The following is a 9,072-nucleotide window of genomic DNA, read 5'->3' on the forward strand; positions in this document are numbered from 1 at the left end:
CCCGCGGCCCCGAGTTGTGTCTGTCAAGGGGAGAGCGGAGGGGCTCCCGGCGTGGGAGGGGGCCCTGGGCCTGCCCAGGGGATGGACGCTGAACTGTGCCGGGAGGTCCGAGGCCGGGCAGGGGTGGAGCAGGCACCTCGGTGCGGGGTGAGAGGAGAGTGGAGGCGGGGACCTGACCCCTGGTTGGGAAGAAAGTCCTACTTGGGCGGGTACCTGGCCAGGCAGGGGTGTGTGGGATGCGGACCCTGAAGGTCGGGGTGAGGGAACTCGGGGACCTGGAGGCTACCAGAGGGAGAGGCAGAGGCGTGGGGAGGGGTAGCCACTGGACACAGGGGAGGACCTGAGGTCCAGTGGGAGAGTGGCACCTGCGGCTTCCGGGGAGGGGAGCAGCTTGGAGGGGTGCAGCGAGGAGAGGGAGGGACCTTGAAGCTGAATGGAGCAGGTGCGAGGATGTTGAAGATCGAGTAAAGGGGAGGGGAGGGAGAGAAAGGAGCCCAGAGGAGAGCGGGGGCGGCCTGGGAGGCAGCCAGGGGAGGGAGGGGCCTGTGGGCAGAGACAGGTGGGTATCGCATGTCACAAATTACAAACACCCCCTCCCCACACGCCCGCGTTCTTGGAGCATCGCTGCCCTTGGCTCCTTCGGCAATCAAGACCCGGTCCCAGGCAGGGGGGCAGGGCTGGGACCCCCAGGAGGCAGCGCCTCCTCCATCCTTTTCCTGTATCAGCCTTTGTCAGTGTCCAGCTGGTAGCCTGGCAGGGCCTCCTGGGCCAGTTTCTCACAGACCCCGAGGAGCCACCTACGGGCCAGCCACCCCTTAGGCGGATGAGTGCCCCTTCACCAGGGCCTTGCTGCAGGCGTTGTTCCCGCTCTATTTCAGCTCACTGCACACATGAGGTCAGTGGAGATTTGTGTCCGCCTGCGGACTGAGGGTCTTGGGCTCGATTCTGGTCCAGGGCACATGCCCGGGTGGCGGGCTTGATTCCCCAGTGCGCAGGGCATGCAGGAGGCAGCCGATCAACGCTTCTCTCTCATCATTGATGTTTCTATCTTCTCTCCTCTTCCTTCCTCTCTGAAATCAATCAGTGTGTGTGTGTGTGTGTGTGTGTGTATTTTAAAAATTTAATCATGAAAGGATACTGCAGAAGATACAGATAAATTTGATAATTAAAAGGTATACTACATATCCCAGCTAGTTGGAGGAGCTCTCCATTTTGACTGGTTTTAGTCGATTAAGATGATTCTGGGGTTTTTTTATTGTGTTAATATCAGTTTTTGTTTTCATCACTGAGACAGCTTAATCATCAAAGCTGAGTAATGCTGCATAATTCAGAACAAAATTAGGAAACTGACAAATCAGAGAGGGTTTTTTGGTGTGTTTTTTTTTTGCATCTCTTTTTCTATGTTTATAATGCCTTAAATTTGAAGTGTGGTGTTTATTCATAGAGTATTTAGAATCTTGGTAGGAAAAGGTTTTGTTTTCTTGTTCTGTTTTATACCAGGGTATCTGCCAGAAATTCTCTGCTTATTCTTTTTATACTTGTGTTCTATGTTAATTTTATTTATTTAAAAAAGTATTTTTATTGATTTCAGAGAGGAAGGGAGAGGGAGAGAGAGAGAAACATCAATGATGAGAGAGAATAATTGACTGGCTGCCTCCCGCATGCTCCCTACTAGGATTGAGCCCGCAACCCGGGCAGTGCCCTTGACCGGAATTGAATCTGGGACCCTTCAGTCTGCAGGCTGACACGCTATCCACTGAGCCAAACCGGCTAGGGCTTTTATGGTTAATTTTAAAGTTGTTGTGTTTCTTTCAGCTGGAAACTTTCTTTGTAAATTTTTGGGGGAACTGGACTTCTTTTTGTGGGAAGATATTTTGCTTTGGCAGGTTTTTCCCCCCTAAAGGTAAATTGCATTTGTGCTATATCACTGTCAATTTGCCTTTTTAAATTAATGTATCCCCCCAAATTAATTAACGTATCCCAAGTGCCTCATTTGACACTGTTGACTAAAAATTGAGAATTGCTTCGATTTGATTCTGTAGCGTTTTGTATTTCAGAAAGTCAGTTCCATTCACTGAGGTTTACTCTTTGATGAGGTTTGCTCTCCAGGAGCAGAATGAGCTATAACATCTAAGACCCTTGGAATGATTGTTTTAAAAAAGCTAGTGGCGCCCTAACCGGTTTGGCTCGGTGGATAGAGTGTCGGCCTGTGGACTGAAGGGTCCCAGGTTCCATTCTGGTTAAGGGCATGTACCTTGGTTGCAGGCACATCCCCGGTAGGGAGGTGCAGGAGGCAGCTGATCAATGTTTCTAACTCTCTATCTCTCTCCCTTCCTCTCTGTAAAAAAAATCAATTAAAAAAAAAAAAAAGGCCAGTGGCTTCTTTTTACTTTTGAATGTCATTGGTTGAATCCATGGTTGGTGGTTCCATGTCTGTTATACTTGCTCATGAGAATCTCAGAGTGGCTGTCTAGTCCTCCTCCGTTGACACCAGAGAGGCACGTGTTAGACCAGTGTAGACATGTCTGTGGAAGTGTTTTGGATTTTTTTTTTGCCCCTTAAAGCAGCAGGGGAGGGCTGGAACCACAGGTGACCCCTTGCCATTCCCGAAACGTTGGCCATTCATCACTTGACAGGTTCACAGCAGCAAGAAGCCATGGCCATATTGTTCCCAGTTGGAAATTCTTTCACTGCTTCTAGGAGGGCGTGTTTATAATGCTTTCTCTTTAGTTTAACCCGTATAATATCATATTTTTTTTTTGCCCCTTAAAGCAGCAGGGGAGGGCTGGAACCACAAATGACCCCTTGCCATTCCTGAAACGTTGGCCATTCATCACTTACTGGGGTTCACAGCAGCAAGAAGGCATGGCCATATTGTTTCTGGTTGGAAATTCTTTCACTGCTTCTAGGAGGGCATGTTCATAATGCTTTCTCTTTAGTTTAACCCGTATAATATCATAATTGACTGGCTGCCTACTGTGATTGAGCCCGCAACCCGGGCAGTAACCTTGACCGGAATTTAACCTGGGACCCTTCAGTCTGCAGGCTGACACTCTATCCTATCCACTGAGCCAAACTGGCTAGGGCTTTTATGGTTAATTTTAAAGTTGTTGTGTTTCTTTCAGCTGGAAACTTTCTTTGTAAATTTTTGGGGGAACTGGACTTCTTTTTGTGGGAAGATATTTTGCTTTGGCAGGTTTTTCCCCCCTAAAGGTAAATTGCATTTGTGCTATATCACTGTCAATTTGCCTTTTTAAATTAATGTATCCCCCCAAATTAATTAACGTATCCCAAGTGCCTCATTTGACACTGTTGACTAAAAATTGAGAATTGCTTCGATTTGATTCTGTAGCGTTTTGTATTTCAGAAAGTCAGTTCCATTCACTGAAGTTTACTCTTTGATCAGGTTTGCTCTCCAGGAGCAGAATGAGCTATAACATCTAAGACCCTTGGAATGATTGTTTTAAAAAAGCTAGTGGCGCCCTAACCGGTTTGGCTCGGTGGATAGAGTGTCGGCCTGTGGACTGAAGGGTCCCAGGTTCCATTCTGGTTAAGGGCATGTACCTTGGTTGCAGGCACATCCCCGGTAGGGAGGTGCAGGAGGCAGCTGATCAATGTTTCTAACTCTCTATCTCTCTCCCTTCCTCTCTGTAAAAAAAATCAATTAAAAAAAAAAAAAAGGCCAGTGGCTTCTTTTTACCTTTGAATGTCATTGGTTGAATCCATGGTTGGTGGTTCCATGTCTGTTATACTTGCTCATGAGAATCTCAGAGTGGCTGTCTAGTCCTCCTCCGTTGACACCAGAGAGGCACGTGTTAGACCAGTGTAGACATGTCTGTGGAAGTGTTTTGGATTTTTTTTTTGCCCCTTAAAGCAGCAGGGGAGGGCTGGAACCACAAATGACCCCTTGCCATTCCTGAAACGTTGGCCATTCATCACTTACTGGGGTTCACAGCAGCAAGAAGGCATGGCCATATTGTTTCTGGTTGGAAATTCTTTCACTGCTTCTAGGAGGGCATGTTCATAATGCTTTCTCTTTAGTTTAACCCGTATAATATCATCAGGACAGAGTTATTAAGCACGTGATGAGCAGGGCTCACCACGTAGCCACCCTCTGTGTGGGGACCATATTTCTGTTCAGAAAGATGGAAGAGAATTACAGAAGTTTCCCTGCCAAACAGAATCTGGCTCACCCTCAGGCTCAGGAAGGTCACCAGTCTCTGGAACCCCTGCCTTGGGAACACCAAGCAGCCCAGTGGCTCTGTCTTGAGGAGCCAGGTGGCTCTGATTTGGAGCCGGAGACTCCTGACTACATTTTAAAGAAGGTTGCATATGGGCCTGGAGGGGAATAAAATCCTGTCACCTTCCCAGGAGCCTAAGGATTTAGTTCACCGAACCCCTTTCCAGTATGTTAGAGTGTTTTCTGGGCTCTCTGGATCTGAAATGGGCATTTCACATGGAGAATACACATGGGCTTTCATGGTTAAAAAGAAAATTCTGCTGTTAAAAAAATCAGAATTGTTATGGGTATGAATGTATAATATATGTGTTTTGAATATAAAACCCTTGTGAACCAGCATGTAAAATGAAATGATTTCTGGGTGAGTAGGTGTGTGCATACACATAAGTAATTACATGTGATCTTGCTGCCAATAAAATAGATTTGAAAATACCCTCCCTGATGAATGTCTTTAGTGACCATAGTTAGTAGTGGGTGTCATACTTCACAATGCACCATCCTAGCTATGAATGTTCCTTCCCCCTGTGAAGTAGTCACAGATGCTCCAGGAAAACCGAGCTAAGGTCAGGATGCTGGAGCAGAGCTTTTCTCTCAGCACTGCAGGGTAGCTGATATTCGGTGTGGAGATTTTTAACTGCTTGCCACTCAGATTTGATCTCAGTCTGACTTAGTTTACACATCACCTGGGGGAGTGTTAGGAGAAGTGACAAGTAGGTGAAGAGGTCATTGCTTAAGGGGAGGCTTGAGCAAGAGTAAATCTCTGACTTGATTTCCCCTCCTTTGACTACCACTCACAAGTGCTCAGCCTTGGTCACAGGTTGAAATGGGCAGCCTGCAGACCACGTTTGCTTCTCACACCAGCTTTCTTTGGCCTGTGGTGTGGTTTTTTCTGTCTTCTTTACCTTTATTTGAATTAGTTGCATTTAAAAATTGGGAGACTTTTAAAAAATACACGGTTTGGCTCAGTGGATGGAGCGTTGGCCTGTGGACTGAAGGATCCTGCATTCGATTCTGGTCAAGGGCACATGCTCGGGTTGCAGGCTTGATCCCAAGTAGGGGGCATGCAGGAGGCAGCTGATCAATGATTCTCTCTCATCATTGATGTTTCTATCTCTCCCTCTCCTTTCCTCTCTGAAATTAAAAAAAATATATATTTTTTAAAAAGTTAAAATCCTAATTAAAAAAAATATATATGGATTGATTGAATTTATAGAAAGAGGAAGGGAGAGAAACATCAATTTGTTGTTCCAGTTATTTATGCATTCATTGGTTGATTCTTGTTGACCAGGGATCAAGCCCACAGCCTTGGTGTACTGGGTTAATGCTCTAACCCAGGGGTCACCAACCGGTGGTCCACGGACCACTGGGTTGTGTGAGGCCCAAAAGGTTGGCGACTGCTGGTTTAAGGAAACCTTTGAAGCAGCGGTTGCCAACTGGTAGTCCGTGGACCACTGGTGGTCCGTGAGGTCCGAAAAGTTGGCAACCACTGCCTTAGAGGGAAGAAGGGGGAAGGAAATGGTGTAGGTGTGCTCCCCTGGGAGAGAGCACTGGCTGGGTCCTTTATCCTGAGCTTATTTATCTCTTTTTACAGTTGGAAGTCCTAGGGCAGTGGTCGGCAAACTCATTAGTCAACAGAGCCAAATATCAACAGTACAACGATTGAAATTTCTTTTGAGAGCCAAATTTTTTAAACTTAAACTATATAGGTAGGTACATTGTTATTAACTTAATTAGGGTACTCCTAAGGCTTAGGAAGAGCCACACTCAAGGGGCCAAAGAGCCGCATGTGGCTCGAGAGCCGCAGTTTGCCGACCACGGTCCTAGGGGAGTTCTCTGGGGAGGATCTGAAGAGAATATTCATCAGCTTTCCAGATGTGCTCTTTCAGGTCATTAGTTAATGCAGCTGGTCCTGAGGCAGCCTTGGCGTCACTTGTCTGGTTTTGTTGCTTTTCTGGGTCAGGAGCTGAAATACAACTGAGGCCTAGATGTTATCTTTAGGGAGGAAAAGGTCAGGGAGTCCAAACTGCATGACCAGCAATATGTTAGGGGAGGAACGGTTATCATGGGGGTGAGGTTCTTGTTTTCCCAGTTTTGCCCCTTGCTAGGCATCTGGGGCTTTCCCCCTGATGAGTTTTTGTACCTGGCCCATCCTCCATGCTCTGTTCCTGTCTGTCTAGTAACTGCCTATAATACTAAGAGGTGGAATCTTGAGATATGATTAGGCCATATGAGGGTGGGGTCCCCATGAATGTGATTAGTGCCTTTATAAAAGAGACCCTAGAGAATTCCCTTGCCCCTTCAGCCAGACAAGGACACAGAGAAGACAAAGTGTGTAGCTGTATTTTGCCAAACCGTGTTTTAAAACCATTTCTCTCTTTATCCCTTTCATCTGGGCTCCTTCATGCCAAGCTCTCTCCTGAGAATGGGTGTGAGACCCTCGGTACATGCACTCCCCCAATTCAAGAAACAGTCCATGCTCCACTTCCTGGGAGAGCTTGCTTAGCTAAATAAAAGTGAAGTGACACTACCCTCCCAGACCACAAACAGCTGTGTGTTGGTGGCATCGTGGGGTCATGAGCAATTAGGATAAGGTTGTGACCTTTTTAGGTCACAACCACCATTTTGATCATTGTCATCAAACATTTACTACACTTGACTGCTATGCAAAGCCCCAGATTGCTGGGAGTCAGCTTTAGCTTTAAACTTCCCAGGTGATATGATGCCTCCTGCATTCTCTTCCCATTTCCACCACTCTGATTGAGGCCCATGCATGTCTCATGTCTTCTAGCAGTCCTTGCCCTCAGCTTCTCCCCTCAATAGCCATCACAGCCTGTATTAATCAGCATGGGTCTCCATAACAAACTATCACAGACTGGGTGGCTTAAACAATAAATTTCTCCCAGTTCTGGAGGTTGGAAGTTCAAGATCAAGGTTCTGGCAGGGTTGGTTTCTCTTGAACCCTCTCTCCTCAGCTTGCAGATGGGTGCCTTCTCACTGTGTCCTCATGTGGCCTTCCCACTGTGTGCACAACCTTGGTGTGCACAATCCTAAAAGACACCCGTCCTATAGGATTAGGGCCCCACACTTAGGACTTCATTTTATTTTACCTCTTTGAAGGGCCCATCTCCAAATACATTGGGAATTAGGGCTTCAGTGAATTTGGGGGGAGGGGTGCACATAATTTAGTTTACAGAACCACCTTAGCATCCTAAAACAGGTCAGATCTTGGCAAGGGTTCCCTTGGTGACTCCCCGTTGCTACTAGATAAAACCTGGATTCTGTCTAGCAGGTGAGAGCCCACCCTCCAGCCTTTTTGTTACCCCACACATCCTCTGTCCCTCAGCACACAGGACAGTTTCCCTGTCAGCCTCGTGCCTGTCTCCCATTCCAGTGTCTGTGCCACGCCCTTCTCTTGGCCCAGTTTGAGCCCCCTCCCGCCAATCACCCTCCCTGCCTCAGGGACCAGGGTACTCCTGTTACCTGCTGGGCTGTCGGTAAGTCCATCCTCCTTCCTCCCAGCATCTCAACTGTTTGCACTGGAGAGGTGCTCCACTACCACAGATGGTGAGTTCAAGGGCATTCCCTGTCCCACATTGAATTGAAAGCTGATGTTGACCTTGACCCTGTACTCTTCACAGCTGACCAGTCTTCCCACAGCTGAAACATTTCATGATACTGCCAATGGGGGCCATTACTACAGGAAAAGTTTTGGCAGAGCTGAGCAGTCAAGATGTTTGACTTGACTGAGGACAAGACCGTGGAGTTCAAGGAAGCCTTCCAGCTGTTTGAGTAAACAGGAGAGGGCAAGATCCTGCACAGCCAGTGTGGGGCCGTGGTGAGAGCTGGGTTAGGACCCCACCAACACCGAGGTACTCAAAGTCCTGGGGAACCCCAAGAGTGATGAGATGAATGCGAAGGTGTTGGACTTTGAGCACTTCCTGATGGTGCTGCAGACTGGCCAAGAACAAGGACCAGGGCATCTATGGGGAGTATGTTGAAGGCCTTAGGGTGTTTGACAAGGAAGGGAATGCCACTGTCATGGATGCTGAGATCTGACATGCTCTTGTCACTCTGGGTGAGAACAACAGAGGAAGAAGTAGAGATGCTGGTGGCTGGGCACAAGGACAGCAACGGTTGTGTCAGCTACGAAGAGCTCGTCCGCATGGTGCTGAACAGCTGAAGACATTCCCCTGTGCCTTCCCCGTGTGAGACTGTGTGTGCAGCCCCGGAGGCTTCCTAGGCTCTCTTGTCACAGCACTTTCCCCAGCTTGTATCTCTTGGATGATGTTTGCCATCAGCATTCACCAAATAAACTTGCTGTCTGTGCCCTAAAACAAAACAAAAGAAAATACCAGTGGGTATCACCCTGTAGGCATGAAGAACTGCAGAACACCTGAGATCTCCCACCACAACCTCTGAATTACATCAAGGCATAATGGCTTGGATGCCCAGCCATCTGCGCGTGCACTCCCATTTCTCCCTTTAATCTAGCTCAATGGTCTTCAAACTTGAGTGTGCATAGCACCACCATTCAGGTCAAATACAACAAAAACATATCCTTTTATAGTCACACTCACAGACATGCTGCCGGAGACAGCTCACAGTGTCCTTGTGATCCTCCGGATTAGAATCTGGACCAGGCATAACCAGCCTGTGATGCTGCCCAGCTGGTGCCCTGGCACTGAGCTTGTCCCAGAGCAGCAGTTCTCAGCTGGACAGTGGGGGTGTCTGTAGTTGTCATGACTGGGGGTGCTTCTGGCATCAAGTAGGTAGAGGCCACCGATGCTGCTCAACACCCCACAATGTCCAGGATGGCCCCACCCCAGAGACCC

General features: G+C 47.8%; 1 pseudogene; it reads left to right on the forward strand.

Moving 5' to 3' along the window:
* The first annotated feature begins 7,430 nt into the window (after positions 1–7,430).
* LOC102254631 lies at positions 7,431–8,574 on the forward strand (annotated as a pseudogene).
* The last annotated feature ends 498 nt before the right edge of the window (positions 8,575–9,072 follow it).

The sequence above is a fragment of the Myotis brandtii genome, unplaced genomic scaffold (genome assembly GCF_000412655.1).
Source record: "Myotis brandtii unplaced genomic scaffold, ASM41265v1 scaffold122, whole genome shotgun sequence".
Taxonomy (NCBI): Eukaryota; Metazoa; Chordata; class Mammalia; order Chiroptera; family Vespertilionidae; genus Myotis; species Myotis brandtii.